Source organism: Trichosurus vulpecula, chromosome 1, assembly GCF_011100635.1.
Source record: "Trichosurus vulpecula isolate mTriVul1 chromosome 1, mTriVul1.pri, whole genome shotgun sequence".
Lineage (NCBI taxonomy): Eukaryota > Metazoa > Chordata > Mammalia > Diprotodontia > Phalangeridae > Trichosurus > Trichosurus vulpecula.
In genome coordinates this window covers 101,952,367-101,975,068 of record NC_050573.1, presented here as the reverse complement: position 1 = coordinate 101,975,068, position 22,702 = coordinate 101,952,367, and the positions used below count along the sequence as shown (strand labels likewise).

General features: G+C 43.5%; 1 protein-coding gene across 2 annotated transcripts in view; it reads right to left on the bottom strand.

The window, feature by feature from the left end:
* The window catches only part of ST3GAL1 (ST3 beta-galactoside alpha-2,3-sialyltransferase 1), a 136,258-nt gene that overhangs the window by 42,441 nt on the left and 71,115 nt on the right, over positions 1 to 22,702 (bottom strand). Inside the window, exon 1 of one of the 2 annotated variants that reach the window (XM_036753944.1) lies at positions 12,011 to 12,063. The exons of the other annotated variant lie outside the window; for it this stretch is intronic. The gene's annotated coding sequence lies outside the window, so the exon portion shown is untranslated. Of the gene's footprint in view, positions 1 to 12,010; positions 12,064 to 22,702 lie in introns of those variants that run through there. 2 annotated transcript variants of the gene reach the window in all.

Here is a 22,702-nt window from a genome sequence, read left to right as displayed (position 1 = left end):
CTGGTGTTTGTATGCCTCTGATACTTAGGTGGGATTTGAACCTGCTTCTTAGGACTCCGGACAGTGATCTATCTAGTGTACCTCACTGCCTCTTTGGTAGATGCTTCCTAACTTAGAGTTGAACTGAATTTGAAATTAAACAAAAACAAAAAACAAAACCTGCCTGCACTGGGAGCCAGGAGAATGTCGGTCAAGTTCTGGCTATTGACATGAGACAGCTGCATGACCTGGGACAAGTGACTTCCCCTCTCTGGGCCTCAGTTTCCACATCTGTAAAACAAAGATCACCTCTAGTTTCCCTTCCAGTTCTGACATTCTATGACCCCTGAGGGTGGCTGCTCCACAGTCTCCTGCCTCAATCAGAGGCTAGATGTATCTTACTTACTACACACCTCTCAGATACCAGGTCTTTGAGTTGGAAGGTCTTTACAGATCATTCCATTCAGGCCCTTTCTTTGACATGATCACTATGGAAGATAGAGAAGCAGGCCCATGACCATGAGAATGAGTCACTTCTTCTCTCTAGGCCTGTTTCCCCACTTTTGAAACAGAGGGCTGAACAATATCACCTCCAAGGACCCTTCTAGTCCTAAAACTCCACATTTCTAGCACTGACATTCTAGTGTTTTATGTTTTCAGGGTCCCCTCCAAGGCTCAGAGTCTATGAGTACCCATCCAATCCACAATCCCTGGTGTTTGTATGCCTTGAGAATGAAGGATGACCCGTTCGGTCCTTCTCCCTTGTTGTCCCCTTTACTCTGGCATATACCCCAGAAAAGTGGAGATTCAGCTGCCTACAAAACAGGCTAAGGCTCTGTGGCTCCAGAGGGAGCCATCAGAGGAAAGTTACAGAGAGTCAGACTTTGGGTCAACACAAGGAAGCAATTGCTAACAATTAGTAATAGGTTGTTTGGTCAGGTAGGAGTGTCCCATCATTCAAGGATTCAAAAAAAATATCACCGTCAGGGGATGCTGTGGATGGGATTCCTTACCTGCCAGGGAGGTTTGGCTGGAAGACCAACCCTTCCCTACTCTGGAGGGCAAGAACACTTCATATATAAAATAACACCACCACTCAGTCACCTTCTCGATGGCTGTTTTGTTGCCTGGACCAGAAACCATGCCCTGAGCCCCTCCAGTCCCTGGTAGTCTGATAGGTGAGCACATCCTGGGGCCTACTGTTTGGGGTGTACTTCAGTGATACTTTACTCCTCATCTCACTCCTAAAGAGTTGCTGAATCCTTGACTTTGCTCTGAGCTTCGGGCTTTGATCATTTGCATTATCAATACTCCCCCTTCTCAGTACTATGGGAGCATGGGAGAGAGAGCTAGGTGAGACTAGTCCCTCATCTTGAGATGGTCTGATCCCCAGGGCCATTTACCTTTCCACTCTCTGTGGAGACCTCTCCAGCTTCTAGAATGGCCCTATGCACAACGTAACATTCACACTGACATTCACATAGCACACTGTATTCTTTTCATGGCACTAACACTAAATGCTTTCTTCTTCACAATAATCAGTGAATTCATAAGCACTTATGAAGGGCTTAATATGCAACAGACACTTGTCCTTAAGGAGCTTGAGTTCCAATGGAAAAAACAACATATATGTACATTTGTAGATATATATAATGGACAGCTAGGTGGTACAGTGGATAGAGCACTGGGCTTGGAATCAGGAAGACTCATCTTCATGAGTTCAAATTTGACCTCAAACACTTACTAGCTGTGTGACCCTGGGCAAGTCACTTCACCCTGTTTGCCTCAGTTTCCTCATCCGTAAAATGGGCTGGAGAAGGAAATAGCAAACCACTCCAATGTCTTTGCCAAGAAGACACTGAATGGGGTCATAAAGAGTTGGACATGACTGAAATGACGGAACAACAGCAGCACATATACATGTGACGGTAAGCCAAATGGGCTCTTAGCACTTAGTTCAACACTTAGTTGAAAAGTTTGGTTTGTTTCCTTTGAGTAATTCAGTGTATTTCATTGAGCCTTACTAGGTGCTAAGCCCCAGGCCCAAACCCTGTTAGGTGTGAAACCTATGTGGGTGTGGATTGGCAACTAAGGTGGGGCCCAAGGTGGGGCTAACTCAGGGGAGGGCCTAGTTTACAAATGAGTTTGAGTGATAGGTTTGGGACATCAGAGGCTCTTAGACCACGTGGGTTTAAGTCGCCTCTTTGTGATGATTTTAGTATCACGTGGGTGAGTCGCATGTGTGACTCACCCCTGATGCTGAAAAAGATATAAAACCAGGGGTTGGCCTTCTCTTCTTTGGAGCTCTTCCCCACAGCAGTGGTGGTGCGCGTGACTCTGGGCCAGCCCTTGTTCTGAGCTCCCGGCTGAACCTAGATGTTGGTAACTATGACTTGTATTGGGTCTGTTTAAGGGCTCTCACTTGTGGTGGTGCTGATGCAGAGACTCCGGGCAGCTGTAGCTAGGAGCCCTCCAGCTTGTAACCCGGATGCTGAGACTTTGTTAAACTCTGGTAACTATGTATTGGGATTTAAATCAGACAAGGTCTGTCTGTTGATGTTTGTAATTTGTTTGTATTTGTTCTGAAGTTCGGGGTGCTGGTTTTTTCCCCTGAACTAAGTGAATGATATTTGTATGCTGAATTAAAAGTAAGCTTGTCAACCCCTTCATGTTGCTTTCCTTAGTTAAGCAGATCAAAAGAACCTGTGCTTTTGCAGCGTGCTGGTAGCGTTCTTGTTGTTGAGCTTGGCTTGGTCTTCCACCCCCACAACAGCTGCTAGCCAGATTGTTGAAACAATACAACAAATACAGCGTGGACCAGGGGCGGGAAACCTGCAGCCTTAAGGCTACATGTGGCCTTCTAGGTCCTTAAGTGTGGCTTTTTGACTGAATCCAAATTTCACAGGGCAGATTTGTTTTGTAAAATTTGGATTCAATCAAAAGGCCAGACTTAAGGACCTAGAAGGTCACATGTAGCCTTAAAACTGCAGGTTCCCCGCCCCTGGTGAAGGAGCTACATGGTGCATGAGATATAATGGTGGACTCGAAAACAGGAAGGCCTGAATTCAAATCCTGCCTCAGAAGCTTCCTAGTCATGTGACCCTAGCCAAGTCACATAACTTCACTCAGCCTCAGTTTCCTCATATGTAAAATAAGGATAATAACAGCACTTACCTCCCAGAGATGCTGTGAGATAATTTGCAGAGCACTTTGTAAACCTTAAAGTGTGATATAAACACTAGCTATTACTGTTACAATCCTGCCATGAGATATGATTGTGGAGACACAGGCATCATTGAAGCAAAGGCTTCTGGAGCTGGAAGAGACCATGCTGATGACCTGGTCCAACCCCCTCCTCTTAAAGACACCCCAAGAAATGAAGTGACTTACTTGCATTTATTTGGTATAGATTTTATTTATCTACATATCTATATATAAGTATAAATACCTATTTAATTATACGTCTCTATAATCTATGTATCTACGTCTGTCTGTCTCTATGATCTATTTGTCTAACTCGATCTATCTATCTATCTATCTACATTTTCACTTTCCCAGTAGAACATAAGTTCTTTAAGGACAAGAGACTGTTTCACTCTTGTCTGTGTATCCCGCAGTACCCATCATAGTACCTGGTATATAGTAGGCGCTTAATGAATGCTTGTTGGTCGATCTATTGAATGCCACATAGGTTAGTTAGTAGCTAGTAGTCAGAGTTGGAATTAAAACCAAAGTTTTTTGATTTCAAGTCAACAGTTCACTTTCCTATTACCTCCATTTGGTAGATAGGACTACTAAGGTCTAGAGAATCTAAGTGACTTGGCTAAGGATGCATAATATTGAGCAGAAGCAGCAGGAATGGAACATAGCTGTCCTCACCCCCAGGCCAGCCCTCTTTGCAATGGATTTCAGTGCCTGGAGTGAGAAGAGAGCTGAGCAGATGGTACAGAAAGCTTCCTACTCATCAATCACTGTAGACACGGTACAGATAGCCCTTCCCTTTCACCTGCTCCATACACAACTGGGTGGGTGTTTGGAGATTATAATGCCAGACTCCTCCTACTCATTTAGCACAAAGGAAGAAATCCCATGACAAAGTTTCAGTCAGGAAAATTGTCCAAGTATTTGAGCTTGAAGCTACCACCCTCTGATCTGGTTCCTCTAAAAATAAAGGATAGCAACAAGACCAGTTTGCTCATCTATGTGAAAGGGTTGGACAAGATGCTCTCTAAAGCCTCTCTCCAGTTCTAACATCCTGTATTCTCACATTCTAGGTTCTCAAGTTCCTTCCAACTCTAACATACTATGTTCCAACATTTCCTTTCAGCTCTAACATCATGTGTTCTCCCATTCTAGGTTCTAAATTTCCTTCCAACTCTAACATCCTGTGTTCTAACATTTTAAATTCTAAAGTTCCTTTCAGCTCTAACATTTTATGTTTAACATTCTAGATTCTAAAGTTCCTTTCAACTCTAACATCCAGTGTTCTCACATTCTAGGTTCTAAATTTCCTTCTAACTCTAATACCCTATGTTCTAACATTCTAGGTTCTAATGTTCCTTCCACCTCTAATATCTTGTTTTCTAACATTCTAAGTTATAAGCTCCTTCCAACTCCAACATTCTTTGTTTCAGTGTCCCTTCCAGTATTATTCTATGCATCTCTAATTTTACCGAAGTACGTCTTGGGCTCTGGGATACTAGACATCTTTTTGATAGCTCAAATTTTAGCTGCTTTAGTAGGTGACTTGGCTTATTCTCAGGTTCTAGACCAGAGATTTTAACCTTGGGTCTGTGAACTTGTTTACAAAAACAAAACAAAATGCAACATGTTGACAGTTGTATTTCAACACAATTGGTTTTCCTTGTAATCCTACCTATTTTAATTTGTGCATTTAAAAACATTTTTCTGAGAAGGGGTCCACAGGCTTCACCAGACTGCCAAAAGAGTCCACAAAAAAAGTTTAAGAACCCCTGGTTTAGATGCCATTTGCTGAGTAAGTTAGATGGGAAGTTTCTATCCTCATTAAATGAATGTCTGCCTGGGCACTGTGGACCACAGATGGAGCTGATCTGGGCAGCCTGATGAATCCCTCCAAAAATATTTCCTCAGTGGAAAGGATTAACAACACCCCAGATTTGAGGATATGGGCAAAATCAGCAACAACAATTAATTTTTTATCTCAAAGTCTCTGGCTGATGAATTGTTTAGAGCTTAGTGAAAATGGCCTGGTATCGGAGATGCCTTTCTATAGACGATGCTGTGTAAATGCCAACTTTGGGGAGTGCAGTAAGAGTCGATAGAAAAGTTGGTTACTATTCTCCAGCTCTCGGCCCAACACATCTTGCCTTGAGGTGTGCTTCACACTCTGCAAAGTCTTTTCACGCAGGTCATTTTTAGTGCATCCTCATAACACCTCTATAAGGCAGACAGAACAGGTCTCATAAATTCCACATGATGGACAAGCGCCTGAGACTCGGGCAGCTTATGTGATTTACTCATGGTCACGTAGGAGGTTGGCTGGTGATAGAGCCAGAACAAAACCTTCATTGGCAGACTCCAAATTCTCTGTGACGTCCTGTTGGCACAGGACCCACCCTACCACTTTATCTCAACCTCTATGAATTGAAAATAACCTTTGAAGTAGTGGGGCTGTGGACTTAAAATCTAACAGGGTGATGGGGCAGGAAGGAAATTCTGGCATTTGAGGATATTAACTTAAATCCAGGGCTTAGATTCATAGAAATACAGAATCTTTGTGTCGCAAAGTACCGGGGGATGGGCTGAGGGGAGAGGTTCATCAATTCCAGTCTGTACCTCAACAGAATATTCTATAGGGATGAGTTGTGTTAAAAAAGTATACAAGCTGAGGACTGAGGAATAGGTTAGCTCTGTGTGCCTATGATGAGGGGGCTTGTAGCTCTGAAACTACTGTGCTATAAGGAGATTCAAGGCCCCATTCTGTTCTTCCATTAAATAGTGAAGTGCCTTTGGGCAAGCCATTTAATCTGTTTGAGCTTCAGTTTCCTCATCTGTAAAATGAGGGTTGAACTAGATCAGGGGGTCTCAAAGTATGCCCCCCAGACTGTTTCAGAGGGTCTACAGATTCAAAATTATTTTCATAATAATACTGATATTTTAATTTTAAATACAGTAAATTTGAATAGCTATAACTCACTATATATAACTATATAGATGCATTTTGGGGTCCTCAATAATTTTTAAGAGCATAAATGGGTCCTCAGACCAAAAAGTTTGAAAACCACTGGACCAAAGGATTCCTAAGGTCCAGCCCTGCTCTAAATTTAACAAACTCAGAATGTAAAATACCTTTCAGCCCAAACTCTATCTACCTATCTCCAGTCCTCCCACATTTCTAGGTAAATTCTGTGGTTAAGTCGCTGGATTGGAAAACTGTCCAGGGCTTTCCCAGTGGGCTCTTGGGTTCTTCACTTGGCAGCATCTGTCCCAAGTCAGTTCCTCTCTGTTACGAATTGATCTGCAGGATTTGACAAAGTGGTGGGATTCAAATGAACTAACAACCTGTTCTCCACGGAACAGAGCCAAGGCACCATCCCCGCTGCTAATGTGGTGGGCACAGGCCCCAGCCCCCTAACAACCAGTTTGCTAAACTCAACCTAAAATTAGGTACAGGTTCTACTGAACCTGTGTAAACTGGCTGAATCTCACCATTGATTTAAGCCCAGCTCAGAGGGATGACATGCAGAGAAAGAAACTAAGAACTAAAGGGCTTAATGACCAGGCCCATCTTAGAGGAGCTTCCCTTTGAAAGCACTACTCAGGTGCCATCTCCTACACAACTCGTGCCCCCGTTATTAGCACTTTTTCACTTTTGAAATTCCTTTGAACATACCTAGCATTCATTTATCATATATTTATTTATTCTCTGTCTCCCTCTTGTCAATCTTGTCAACAACGGGTACTGTTTCATATTTTTTTCCCTTTTATCTGTGTTACCTACCACAGTGCTTGGCACACAGTAGTTGCTTAATAATTGAGCTGAAATGATAATAATAATGATAATGATAACATCTAGCCTTTATTATAGGCCAGAAGGGCAGCTAGGTGACGCAGACTCATCTTGAGTTTAAATCTGGCTTCAGACACTTACTAGCTGTATGACCCTGGGCAAGTCACTTAACCCTGTTTGCCTCAGTTTCCTTTTCTGTAAAATGAGCTGGCAAAGGACATGGCAAACCATTCTAGTATCTTTTGCCATGAAAACCTCAAATAAGGTCATAAAGACACAACTAAAAAATGACTTAACACCATGTGTCAGGTACTATGCTAAGCTCTTTACAAATATTACCTCATTTTTAGCCTCACAACAACCTTGAGAGGTAGGTACTGCTGTTATCCCCAATTTATAGTGGGAGAAACTGAGGCAAACAGAGGTTAAGTGACTTGCCTGAGGTCACACAGGATTAACTAGAGAGGGCTAAATCCATTCAATCTTGGCTAGCATAAGACTGACCCTTGCCAGCTGGGCCTAGTCCTCCTTTGCTGTCCTAGGGGTTCTGGGGGAGAGAGGACAGTAAGAGGCAACAGCAGGAATCCAAAAAAAGGTTAGACCTGGTAAGGGCCATGACATTCATTTAGTCTAACTCCCTCATTTTAAAAGTAAGTAAATGGAAGGCCAGAGAGGGCTTCCTTCTACCATGTAACTATCCTTTGATCATGGGGCGGTACAACTGACTCTGGAACCCAGATTTTTTGACTCCCAAGGTTCCAGAGTGCATAAATGTAGATGAGATTCACATCCTTATCTGCCACCAAGAGTACAGAAACAGATGGCCAAGGTCTAGGCCAGGGACGGGGAACCTGTGGCCTCGGGGCCATATGTTGCCCTCTAGGTCCTCAAGTGTGGCCCTTTGATGGAATCCAAATGTTTTGATTGCTGCACTTAAGGACCTAGAGGGTGACAGGTGGGCCATATGACCTCGAGGCCACAGGCTCCCCAACCCTGAACTAGGCCATTCGCCTCCCGACTTCCTCTGGCCAAAATCTGGAAGAGACTAAAAAAAATAATAATCCAACCCCCTTATTTTATGGTTGCAGAAAGAGAGGGCCAGTGAACTTGCCCAAGACTACCCAGAACATTGGTGGCAGCCCATCTCTGGGGCTGGCCCTATAAAATAACAAATAATAAAACAATTAATCTTTTTCTGGAGGCCCAAGGCTGCTAAATTGTTTAGGGCCCAGGGAAAGCGTGGAGATGCTTCTCTGCGGACAGATGCTTACAGATGCCAGCTCTGGGGAGTGTTTTAAGAAGAGATGAGGAAAAGCAGGGGCTTCCCTTTGGTGAACTTTTTTTAGGCAGCCAAACCGTTTCAAGGGTGTGGTGGTACAACCACCCTCCCATATTCAGAAGTTGAGCGCTCCAGAAAGCACAGTTCTCTGGGTCACAGGGTACCAGAGTGTAGTCACAGAGGAAGTGGGGAATTAGTGCCAGGGTTTCATGCTATGGCCCCAAACCAGTGATCTTTGTGTTTCAACTGCAGTACCCAGAAGGTCCTGAAGCCTGTGCCAAATGCCACAGTCCTTCATGATAAATCCTGGCCTGGTAGCAAACCATGTCTTGGCACCAGCTAATTAATCAAAAGATTATCTTGATATATTTTCTTACATTTCACCTGTTTCTTCCCTCCCTTCATGTGCTTTCTCGTTCTGAATTGCCTTTGCAGTAAGACAATGCATTCGGTCAAACACTCAATAAATAACTGGAGATCCTTGATTATAATAATAGCTATCAGCCATTATTAGCACAGTACCTGGCACACAGTAAGCATATTTATTTTTATTTTATTATTTATATATTTAAAATAAAGATTTTTCATTTTTATATTTAGTAAGCATATTTATTTTATTGCTTATATTTATATACTTAGATATTTTATTATTTATTTTAATTTTACATTTAGTGAGCACATTTATTTTTTAATCATAGAGTCCCAGAGTTAGATGGGATTTTGGAGGTCAGCTAATCCAACCTCATGGCTGGTGCATCAATACTCTCTAAGATCCAGCAGACAAATGGTCATTCAGCCTCAGCCAGAGGACCTCAGATAACAGACAGTTCACTCCCTCAGAAATCAATCCACCTCAATATGGGACTCTAATTAACAGGAAGCTTTTCCTGATGTTGACATGGGGTTAACTCTTTTAACTTAGGATCATAGGCTTTGGAGCTGTTAGTAACCTAAAAATCACAACCCAACATCCTCCTTCCCCCTTATTTTACAGAGGAGGAAAGCTGTAGTAAAATGACTCCCCCAAGGACACACAGGCTTTCTGCTCTGGAGATGCCTAGCACCACACCGAGACAAGTTCTCCTGCTCCTTTTTCTTCTCCTAGGCTCCCATTTCCCAAGTCTTTTAACTGATTTTCACGTGACCTGACTTCTGGCCCGTCACCATCCTCAAAGCCCTCCTCTGAATCCTCCATCGCTAGGGTTAATATGCCCAGAAGGGAGCAGAACGCTTTGGATGTGGTCTGACATGCAAGATGAAAAGTTTCTTTTAAAAGAACAAACACCAACTCTCCCATGACCACGAAAATGAAATTATATTCCACAAAATTTATTAGTCACTTACTCCAATGGGGCAGGCCCTGTGTTTGACGTGATTTATTCCCTGAAATCCTAGGCTCTGAACTTTCTAAATGAGGAAAATAAATCCCCAGCTAGAGCTGGGCCCAGGACCTCGTCAGACAGGCGTCAGACCCAGAGTCGTCCAGGAAGATTTCAGGGACCGTGATCGCTGAACGACACGCAAGGAGAGAGATCATGAGATGGAGCGGCCTGCTCTGCGGGTCCAGGGCCCATCATAAGGGGACTTGAGTCAGGGGGACGTGTCGGTGGTTCCAGATTTCAAACAGAACACTGAAGAGGACGACTAGGATAAATTCTAGATAGAACAGCCCTGAAGGACGGAAAGATTTACTTGTAAAAATTAAGGGGAGAAGATCGTGGGACAGAAGAATGGAGAAGGCAGGATCCCGAGTATTTCAAACCCGCCTTATCCTTCCCTTTAAACTAAACGAATGGAATCCTGGAGCTGGAAGAGGCCTGAGAGAGAAAGCCAAGTTCGAACCTCCTCATGTTAGAGGCACTGACGGAGCACTGGACCAGCCCAGAATCGGGAAGATCTGGGTTCAAATCTAACCTAAGACACAACTAGTTGTGTGACCCTAGGTAAGTCGCTTAACCTCAGTTTCCTCGTCCATAAAACTGAGTTCATAATGGCATCTCCCTCCAGGTTTATTCGAAGGGGATTCTATTTGTAACCCTTTTTACAGGCCTTAAAGCGCTCAATAAATGCTGGTTGTGGTTACCACCATCATCACTGATATTGTCTCTACCCCAGTCATTATTGTTGTGTCTAACCCAATCATCATTACTATTCCTACCCCATTATTATCACCTCCCCCCAATTATTATCATTGCTCCCACCCCAATCTTCATTACTATGTCTACCCCATTATTATCACCTCCCCCCAATTACTATCATCGCTCCCACTCCAATCATTATTATTGATAAGCCAATCCTTGTTATCTTCACCCCAATTATTATCATCGCTCCCACCTCAATCATTATTATTGATAACCCAATCCTTGTTATCTTCACCCCAATTATTATCATCGCTCCCACCCCAATCATTATTATTGATAACCCAATCCTTGTTATCTTCACCCCAATTATTATCATCGCTCCCACCCCAATCACTATTATTGATAACCCAATCCTTGTTATCTTCACCCCAATTACTATCATCGCTCCCACCCCAATCATTATTATTGATAACCCAATCCTTATTATCTTCACCCCAATTACTATCATCGCTCCCACCCCAATCATTATTATTGATAACCCAATCCTTGTTATCTTCACCCCAATTACTATCATCGCTCCCACCCCAATCATTATTATTGATAACCCAATCCTTGTTATCTTCGGCCCAATTACTATCATCGCTCCCACCCCAATCATTATTATTGATAACCCAATCCTTGTTATCTTCACCCCAATTATTATCATCGCTCCCACCCCAATCACTATTATTGATAACCCAATCCTTGTTATCTTCACCCCAATTATTATCATCGCTCCCACCCCAATCACTATTATTGATAACCCAATCCTTGCTATCTTCGGCCCAATTACTATCATCACTCCCACCCCAATCATTATTATTGATAACCCAATCCTTGTTATCTTCACCCCAATTACTATCATCGCTCCCACCCCAATCATTATTATTGATAACCCAATCCTTGTTATCTTCACCCCAATTACTATCATCGCTCCCACCCCAATCATTATTATTGATAACCCAATCCTTGTTATCTTCACCCCAATTACTATCATCGCTCCCACCCCAATCATTATTATTGATAACCCAATCCTTGTTATCTTCACCCCAATTATTATCATCGCTCCCACCCCAATCACTATTATTGATAACCCAATCCTTATTATCTTCACCCCAATTATTATTGACACCGCACGTATTATCTATACCTGACTACTGTTACTTCCACCACAATTATCGCCACCCTGATTATCACCACCCCGATTATTATTATTAACACCACCCTGATCTTCATTATCTCCACGCTCAATTATCTCTGTCCCAATCGCTACTATGACTTCCACCCCTCCATCGTTATCTTTACCCCGATTTTTACGACCCCCACCCCAATTATGGTAATTGTCATCACGGTGGTTGTTCCCGAGCGCGCCCCTCCCCCTTCCATCACGCCCGGACCTGCGCAGTAGTAGCGGGTGCTTTGGCCCGTCCCCGCCCACCCCAGTCCACCTTCCATCCGCCGCCAGGGATTTTCCTGGAACTTCCTCTCCCGCTCATGAAACTTCGCTGGCTCCCCAATACCTCCAGGATCAAGCACAATTTCTGTTTGGAATTCAAAGCCCTTCCCGGCCGGGCCCCGCCTTCTTTCCCAAGCTCCTTCCATTACTCCCCGCCCCCCTCTCTAGGGCTCGACCAAACAGACCTCCTCGCTGTTCCTGACACCGGAGACGGAGACGCTCTGGTCCCGAGTTCGAGTTCCCGCGTCCGAGCCTTTGCCCTAGCTGCCGCCGTGCCTGGAATGGCCTTCTTCTCTCCTCCACCTCCCAGATTCGCTGGTTCTCCTCCAGACTCAGCACCAGCTCCCTCTATTGTGGCAAGGCCGCAGCTTCAGGTGCCTGCCGCTTCAAGGCCACAGCGCCTCCTACAGGCTCCTCTCTGCGCAGGGCACCTTCTGCGGTGCAACGTGAGCTCCTCAGAGGCAGAGTCTCTGTCGTGGGGGGATGGCCAAGGCGGGGGCGGGGCCTGTGAACGTAGGGTCCAAGACCGCCATCTCCTCAAGCTGTCCCTGTGATGGCGGTACAAACCTGGGGTGTGATGGATGCAGTCAGAGAGCCAAGCCTCCCTGTCCTCATATGCACACCCTGGACCAAATCCCAGCCTTCCCCCAGAAGACCAGAGAGGGTCCTGAGGACACCTCTAGCCAAGGGGGCACAACACAGAGTCACTCTGGAGGGATGCATCAAAGAGATGCAACATGGTGGGGCAGTAGCAAATCCAGCCTCAGGGGGCTGAGCCAAGAGGGAGGTGCCTAAAGCAGGGACTGACCTGAGAGCTCCCCCAAACCCCTCTGAATACCTGTAAAAAATGACTCTGAACAAATTCTAGAGCTACAGAACCCACCAAATGAGAGAGTGAAGCAAGTCTCCAGCCCAAGATGGCCTGGAAGGCGGAGAGGAAGGGTCTATTACGCGGGGTTGGGAGCTGAGCGCAGTCCAGCATGGGCCACACCAGCACAGACCAGGCAGAGCAAGCCTCAGGGGACTGAATCACTGGCAGCTGTGGCTTCTCAACTCACAAACTCCAAAGACAAAGTAGAAAGTCAGGGGGACACTCTGTCGGACCTGGGTGAAAGAAGAGTGGGATCTGGCCCCAGCCCAGAGATGGCGCTAGCAACAACAGCAGCAGTAGCAGCTGCTTCCCGAGCTCCAGGCCCACAGACAGTGGGGAAATCAAGCGGCTGATCAGAGGGGGGATTGCAGGGATCTCTTTGCTGGCTCTGAGGAAGGATTCTCTTGCTTTGCCCGTGCTTGGATCTGGGTCACAGTCCTGGGGTGAGGAGGAGCGCTGGCATGACAGAGCTTGTGGTGGCTGTGGAGAGGGAATCCTCCTCACAATTCCAAGGCAGAAAAGAGTGCTTGAGGTCACTCACAGACCAGAGCACAGGCCAGGAGAGGAGTAAACACCTCTCCCTGCATCATACCACCTCAGAAGAACTGAAGATTTACAGGTGCCCAGAAGTAGCTCTGAAAACAGCTGCACAAAACCCTTGGGACAGAGCACTCTCCACTCTGGAAGCAGAGTCCTACCTGTGGCAAAAAGCTCAAAAATAAAGTAAGTGGCTGGGCAAATGAGCAAATGGTGTAAAAAAAGCCTATAGAATCTGATTTGGTGACAAAGAAGATCAAAACATACAGCCAGAAGAAGACTACAAAGCCAAAGCTTCTATATCCAAAGCCTCTGAGAAAAATATGAATTGGTCACAGGCCATGGAAGAGCTCAAAAAGGTGTTTGAAAATCAAGTAAGAGAAGTAGAGGAAAAATTGAGAAGAGAAATGAGAGTGATGAAAGAAAATCATGAAAACAAGTCATCAGCTTGCTAAAGGAGACCCAAAAAATACTGAAGAAAATAACACCTTAAAAAATAGACCAACCTAAATGGCAAAAGAGCTCCAAAAATCCAATGAGGAGAAGAATACCTTAAAAAGCAGAATGAGCCAAATGGAAAAGGAGGTCCAAAAGATCACTGACGAAAATAATTCCTAAAAAATTAGAATGGAGCAAAGGGAAGCTAATGACTCTATGAAAAATCAAGAAATTATGAAACAAAACCAAAAGCATGCAAAAATAGAAGACAATGTGATATACCTCATTGGAAAAACCAGTGACTTAGAAAATAGATCCAGGAGAGAGAATTTAAAAATTATTGGACTACCTAAAAGCCATGGTAAAAACAAACAAACAAACAAACAAAAACCTAGACATCCCCTTTTAAGAAATTATCAAGGAAAACTGCCCTGATATCCTAGAACCAGATGGTAAAATACAAATTGAAAATCCTGAAAGAGATCCCAAAAAAAAACCACCTAGGAATATTGTAACCAAATTCCAGAGATCCCAGGTCAAGGAGAAAATATTGTAAGCAGCCAGAAACAATTCAATCAGGATAATACAAGATTTAGCAGTTTATACATTAAGGGACCAGAGAGCTTGGAGTATGATATTCCAGAGGTCAAAGGAACTAGGATTAAAACCAACAATTGCCTACTCAGCAAAACTGAGTATAATCCTTCAGGGGGAAAAATGGATATTCAATGAAATGGAGGACTTTCAAGCACTCTTGATGAAAAGATCAGAGCTCAATAGAAAATTTGACTTTCAGATACATGTCAAGAGAAACATGAAAAGGTAAATAGGAAAGAGAAATTATAAGGGACTTATTAAAGTTGAACTGTTTATATTCCTACATGGAAAGATGATATTTGTAACTCATGAGACCTTTCTCAGTATTAGCGTAGTTGGAGGGAATATACATATTATACACACACACACACACACACACACATATATACAGATACACATACGTATATGTATATATATACATATATATAATATATATAAACAGAGGGCACAGGGTGGTTTGAATTTCATGAAGGGATAGTATCTAAAAAATAAAATTAAGGGGTGAGGGAGGAATGTACTGGGAGAAGGAGAAAGGGAGGGGTAGAATGGGGTAAATTATCTCACATAAAAGAGGCAAATAAAAGCTTTTACAGTGGAGGGGAAGAGGGGGGAGGTGAGAGGGAATGAGTGAACCTTACTGTCACTGGATTTGGCTTGAGGAGGGAATAACATGCACACTCAATTGGGTATGGAAATCTATCTTACCCCACGGGAATGCAGGGAGGAAAGCGATAAGAGAGGAAGGGATGATGGAAGGGAGGGAAAATAGGGGTAGGGGGTAGTGAGAAGCAAACACTTTTGAGGAGGGACAAGGTCAAAGGAGAGAACAGAATAAAGGGGGACAGGATAGGATGGATGGAAATAATAGTCAGTCTTTCACAGCATGACTATTATGGAGGTGTTTTGCATAATGAAACATGTATAACCTATATTGAATTGCTTGCCTTCTCAAGGAGGGTGGGTGGGGAGGGAGGAAGAGGGAGAATGTGGAACTCAAAAGTTTTAAAAACAAATGTTAAAAAGCTGTTTTTACATGCAAAATAAGCTATATAGGCAATGTGGTATGGAAATTTATCTTGCTGTACAAGAAAGTAAGGGGAAAGGGTGTGTGTGGGGTGATAAAGGGAGGGCAGACTGGGGAAAGGTGTAATTAGAGTGCACAATGTCTTGGGGGAGGGGGAGGGGAGAGATGGGGAGAAAATTTGGAACTCAAAATCTTGTGGAAGTGAATGTTGAAAACTAAAAAAAAATCCAGCCTCGGATATTTTCTAGCTGTGAGACCTTAAGCAAGTCACTTAACCTCTGTTTGCCTCAGTTCCTTCATCTGGAAAATGGGGATCATAATAGCACCTGAAGATTCAATGAGATGATATTTGCAAATAGCTTGGCACATAGTAAATGCTGGTTTCCTTCCTGTAGAGGAGCTGGACTCTTATTAGATGCACATGTGACTTTGGGCAATTAATGGTACCCCTCTGAGCTTTAATTTTCTCATTTGTGAAATAGGAAGAATAATACTGTTGGCCTCAGAGGAGTGGTATGAATAAAATCATTATACACTCTGAAAACATGAACTATTTTTGAATAGAATCTCATTAGCCTGTAAATGACTTGAGTTCCAAAATGCATTAGGGCTGTTGTTTGCATAGATTCTAAAACTGAACCCTGGATAGAGTGGATTTCAACATGAATTCTGTTTTAATTCTGGAATCAGTTTAGGCTGGGTCTACAGAAACCTTTGGTTATTAGGCTACCATCTGATTTATGTACAAGTTTACCCATCTTTTTATTCCTCCTCCTCTTCCTTCTCATTCTCCTCTTTCTTCTCCTTCTTTTTCCTCTTTCTCTTCTTCCTTTTCTTTCTCGTCCTTCTTTCTTCTCTTCTTCCTCCTCCTCTTCTTCCTTTCCTCCTCTTCCTCCTCTTTTCCCTCCTCTTCCTTCTCATTCTCCTTCTCTTCCTCCTCCTTTCTCCTCTACCTCCTCTTTCCCTCCTCTTCCTTCTCATTCTTCTTTTCTTCCTCTTCCTTCTTTCTCCTCTTCATCTCCTTCCTTTTCCTCCTCTTCCTCCTCTTTTCCCTCCTCTTTCTAATCATTCTCCTTCTCTTCCTCCTCTTTTCCCTGCTCTTCCTCTTCCATCTTTCTCCTCTTCCTCCTCTTCCTTCTCATTCTTCTTCTCTTCTTCCTCCTCCTTTTCTTCTTCCTCCTCTTCCTCTTCCTCTTCCTTCTATCTCTTCTTGGTGTGTAAAATACCATTGCCATTTGCCTAAATGAGCAACACTGCAGTGGGGTTCAAATCCTGTCTCTGATGCATAGTAGCCACAAGATCATGGCAAACAATCTCCTAATCCCCCAGGAAATTCTTGCCAACCTGCACCAGTAGAGGGAGTTTCCATACTAGGGACTTCCCAACACCGATCTGTATCATTTTAGCTAAGTGACCCAAATGTTACTTACACATGGATCTGAGAATCAGGCATTCTCAGAATATTTCCGAGCGGAAGAGATGACTGGTCTAATCCTCTCATTTAACGAATGAAACCAAGGCCTAGAGATGAGAAATTACTTGTAGTTCTCAAAGCTACACAACTAGTATACATTTCTGTCTTTTTGAAATGAATCCCTTTCCCCCCGCCCCTGTCAGGCAGCTATAAGTAAATCACTTAATTGCCCTGGGCCTGCTTCTTCATCTTTAAAAAGAGCATCATGGTACTTACACACATTACTGACTTGTTTGTGGTGAGGACAGTGACTAATGGTGACCTCTGATGGACTGATAGGGAAGCATGATTGGAGTAAAAATTCTGAATGAGGCCTACATTTTCAGAAATGGGCAATGTGCTGATGTGGGTGGCTTTAATTGGACTTATTTGTTAAAAGAGAAAGTTCTAGTCTTGGGGAATCAGTGGGAGGTGACAGTGGAGGCAAATAATAAGAAAAGTGATAATAGCTAGCATGTAGATAGGACCATGTGGATGTACCAGGCACTATGCTAAGTGCTTTACAAATATCTCATTTGATCCTCATCCTAAAAGCATCAATAAAACATTTTTAAAAAGAGAGTTTTCTTAACCTTAGTTGTTGTTTAGTCATTTCTGACTCTTCATGACCCCATTTGGGGTTTTCTTGGCAAAGATACTGGAGTGGTTTGCCATTTCTTTCTCCAGCTCACTTTACAGACGAGGAAACTGAGGCAAACAGGGTTAATGGCTTGCCCAGGGTCACACAGCTAAGTAAGCATCTGATGCCAGATTTAAACTCAGGTCTTCCTGACTTCAGGCCTCACACTTTACCCACTGTACCACCTAGCTGCCCTCTGTTAACCTTAGACCGGTGTATAAATATGCACTATTATTATATTGCTATCATATTTTAGATAGAATTAGAAGACTAAGGCCCAGAATTAAACAAGTGATTACTAATAATCATCCCTAGTGGTTTTAGATGAGTGATGGAGGTTTGATGGTGCTGGTAGTTGGATGGAGAGAGTAGGGGGTGGAGATGATGATCCAGAAATGCTAAAAGAACAAGAAGGAGGCATATTGTAAAACTGCGTGTGCAAAGCTGTCTCCCTTCAAATGCCAACCTCTGCCAGGGCCATTCCCTGAGAATGTAGAAAGGGGCTTGGGACGTCAATTTAAATGCAGTGGCTGGTTTTGGTGGCGGATCAGGAAGGACTGGGCAGCGTGAGACCCAGGATGGAGTGCACAAGGGACTTGGAGTCATTCATTCATCCAACAAGTATTTTTTTCTTTTTAGTCACTGAAGAAATCTTATAGGCTATTAGAGCTAGAAAGAAGAAATCTTATTAGAGCTATTAGAGCTAGAAAGCACATTTGAACCTAAAGTGTTTGGAAAACAGAAGAGAGTATCAGATTGGAGAACTTAGAATGTTATCACTAGAAGAGACCTTCAAATAAAGAACATTAGGACATAGAATAGAAACTGTTAGAAAATACACCGTGGATGTTAGAATTAGGAAAGATCATTGAGATTGTTTAGTTCAGTCCCCTCTTTTTATGGAAGAGGAAACTAAAGCCCAGAGAAATAAAGTCACTTTGAAAATCACAGGAGCAAGAGGCGAAGGAGACCTTAGGGATCATCCGGTACAACACCCTCATTCTATTGGATGAAGTAATTTTCCTGATACTCATTTATTTACCCACTGAGGTGTATTAGGGAGATGCGTTTTGAAGATGTTAGTTCCTCCAGCTTCAGGCTTTTGTTTTTGTCTACAAGAGGAAAGTATCTTGGGGCAGCAATACACAGTGGAAGAAAGGAAGGAAATGAGCATTTATTAAGCACTTAGTAAATACCAGGTACTGTGCTTAAATGCTTTACAAATATTATCTCATTTCATCCTCACAACAGCCCTGGGAGGTAGGTGCAATTATTATCTTCATTTTGCAGTTACGTAAACTGAGGCAGGCAATGGTGATGTGACATGCCCATTGTCATATATCTAGTATGTGCCTGAGGCTGGATTTGAACCCAGTTCTTTGTGACTCCAGGCCCAGTGCTCCGTCTACTAAGTCACCTAGCTGGAAGGTCAACAAAAGTTACAGTCTTGCCTACCATGTAATTACTATCAATGCTGCAGGCTGTTGCAGAGGATGAAGGAGAAGTTGAAGGTGTGGGAGTGAGACCAGGGAAAGAGACCATGCACAGAACCAGGCTTTCATTTGACGCTTAAGTTATATACATGCCAATGCCTCTGCTGCTGGTGCTCTCATTGGCTGCATTTCCAGGCTCACCCAAGGAGTTCCTTGTAGGATGGGAAGTTGTAGGGCAATGTACTTAAGGGACCTCTCATCTTGCAGAGGGTGGGGATTCTTTCTCAGCTGCTCCTCTGTCTAGGGTATGAAGTAACTATAAAACTGTCCTGAGGCAGATAGGCGGTACAGTGGATAGAGTGCCAGGCCTGAAGTTGGGAAGACCCATCTTTGTGAGTTCAAATCTGGCCTCAGATCCTTACTAGCCATGTGACCCTGGGCAAGTCACTTAATCTTGTTTGCTTCAGTTTCCTCATCTATAGGAGAAGGAAACGGCAAACTACTCTAGCATTTTTGCCAAGAAAACCTTAAACGGGGTCACAAAGAGTTGGACAACACTAAAAAAATGACTGAACGACAAAAGCTATCCTGATTTAGTCAGATTCTTTACGATGGTGACAGTGGAGGGGTTTGTGGTGGCTGCTGAATGAGGAAGACTTCAGGCTAGACTAATCTCTTGTGTGCAACTATTTTCTGGCACGTCCCCTGTTTCTACCATCGAAAGAAGACAACTGGGAAAGAGAAGAAATTCCCTATCTTGTATTATTTCTTAAGGTTACTCTAGATAAGAAGAGAGGGAAGGAAACTTAAGACCTTCAGCCGAGGATCAGACATCTAGAACTGAAAGGGTCCTCAGAGGCCATCTAGTCCAAAACCATTTTATAGATAAGAAAACTGAGACCCAGAAAAAAAAATGCCCAAGAGTACACAGAGATGGAGGATTTTAACTTGAGTCCTCGGACTGCAAAGTCAATACTCTTTCCATCATGCTACACTGGATCTGTATTAACCTTCCTTCCTCTTTCCCCCACTCTGCAAACTATGTTGTGGTCAAGTGGTCAGTGTTAATATATAACTTCTACTGGAGGGCTTCATGGAGGAGGAGGAGTGTGATTGGCTTTGAGAGATGGGGAGGAGTTGAAAAAGGCAGAGAGAAAGTGGGAGGCATTGGAGATGAGAAGGGTTGGCTGTTCACATCTGGGTGAGGCAGAAACAGCTGGGATATCACTGCACTTGCTGAGTGGAAATTCTTAGTGCCGATGAGTTTGCCAAGGTGATAGTGGAATGCAACGAGGAGGAGGAGTAGGGAGGTGGGGGTAGGGAGGGCAGGAATTGCACAGAAGAAAAATTTCATTGAATCACAGATCAGGGATTTGAATTGGGAGTTCAGATAAGTGTTTTATAGAAACAAGATTAGCATATATTAGAAACACACAGGAAAGAGCTTGGCGTATTTTCATTTTTTTCGAGCTAGGAGAAAAGCTATCCACAAAAAGGATTTGAGTATATCAAAGCATCTTAGAAGAGCGCTGACTCCAGACTCACAAGGGATCCAAGAATATGAGGCCAGCTCTGGGTTACAGGCTTTGCACACCTGCACACAGCTCCACTGGCTTTAATAATTTCAATAGTTTGCAATTTCATTGGGAACAAATGCCGTCTCTCTTGGTGCTGATCAGAACCCCTCCTTGCCTTACTAGATGTTTTTTCTGAGTTGCCTTGGTCACAAAAAAAGGAGTCACCTGGTGCCCAGCTTGATGGTGACAAGCATTGGCCAACTTAGCTAGGCTAATGCTAGCCAGACCCAGGTGACTGCTGAACCTGAAGTTGAAGCCTTTCCAACTTATATTCTGCTGTCATAGACTTTGGGAACCCAAGTTCCTCTTCACATCACAGCGGAGAACCAGAGGAAGGCTCTAGTTAACGATACACCTAAGAATGGGGGAGGAAATGTTTCAGCTGTCTCCACTTATCCCCAAAAGAGCAAAAACAAGACAGGAGAGAGTCATGTTGATGATGCATCGCCCCTTTGTACATAATCACCTCGTAAGAACAGCTAGTGGAAAATACTGTTACCTAAATTTTACAGATGAGGAAACTGAAGTCCAGGGAGACTGAAGTACTTGCCCAAAGTCATACAAGTCATAAACAGCAGAGTTAAGACTTGGACCCTAGTCTCCTGACTCCTGGGCTAATGTTGTTTTCATTCCATCACACAGCCATGGATCACCAACTCCTTAAAATGCTTTGATGATCCAGGTGCAACTTGACCGATGAAAGTGATTTGTGAGGGAAGAAAACAGGAGCTCCAAATATCTGTCTGTTTTCTGGTTTCCTTCTTGTATAATTGAAAACAGAGGATTTCTGCCTTCAGTCTAGGGAGCTTCCCACTACACATCCCTGCCTTAGCTGTTGCAAGAATGTGGTTTTCTGTTTCAGCCCCTAAGAAGTCCTGTGATGATAAAACCACTGGGAAGGCTCTGTTTTTGCCCCCTGGGAATTCACAGATTCTTTTTCATAGGGCAGAGTCTGTGGAGGGCAGCGAGAGGGAGAAGTTTGTCTTTAATGAAAGGTTCTGGTTGCACTTGTAAGATTCTTTCCCTTCATCAATGCAATGTTTAAAAAACATCTTGTTCCAGTTGGCTTGTTTTTAAACAAATGAGTGTCATTTTTATCCACCCGGGAATGATGCCTATACAAAGAAGTCTAGACCAATCAAGTTCAGTAGTTGAATCTGATTTGAAAATCGGGGAGTATGAGATTTAGCAACTGCTGAATAGCATTGCTACCAAAAGGATGGGTAACAGAATCTTGTTAACAAGAATAATCCCTAGCTGTTCCTTCATCTATGACTTCTGTTCCTGACTTGATCATGTAAGTTCTCCTCTCCCAACACCAACTGTCTATGGGGCACTTCTGGACATCCTAGACACCTCAAATTCATCACATCCCAAAAAAAGAACTTCTTTTCTTTCCCTCTAAACCAACCCCACTTCTGAACTTTCCTATTTCTGTTAGGGCCTCTAGGGGGTGCAGTGGATAGAGTGCTGGGCCTGGAGTCAAGAAGACTCATCTTCCTGAGTTCAAATCTGGCCTCAGATGCTTACTTAGCTGCGTGACCCTGGGCAAGTCACTTAACCCTGTTTGCCTCAGTTTCCTCCTCTGTGAAATGAGCCAGATACTAGAGCCTACTCTAGTATCTTTGCCAAGAAAACCACAAATGGGGTCACACAGAGTTGGACACATGACTGAAACTACTGAGCAACAAATATGTCTGTTGAGGGCATCGCCATCTTTTTGGACACTCAGGTTCCCAACCCCTGAAACACCCTTGACCCCTTGCTTTTGCTCACCCTACGTATCCATTCGGTCCTGCTGATCTATCTCTACAATATTTCTTACATCCATCCCTTTCTCTCTGCTCACACAGGCACCACTCGAGTTCAGGCCCTCGTCACCTCTCACTGAAATCTTGAGAGAGCTTCTTATTTGGTGTCCCGGCCTCAGGTCTCTCCTCTTTGCGATTTAATCACCACACCTGCCAAAGAGATAGTGCTAGAGTGCAGGTCTGACCATGGCAGTACCCCACTCAATAAACTCTGGTGGCTCCCTATTGCCACTAGGACCAAACGTGAAATCCTCTGTTGGCATTTCAAAGCCCTTTATGATGTAGCCCCAAACTACTTTTCCAGAATTATTACACAGAACTCTTCTTCAAATATTCTACAATCCAGCCAAATTCTTGAAGTGCTTTTACTTAAGCTTTGTCCCCTGCCCCCCTCTGCATGCCTAGAATATATGCCTTCCTCATTTCTACCTCTTAGAATCCTTAGTTTTAATGATCCAAGGCCATTCCGAAGGACTCATGATGGAAAATGCTATCC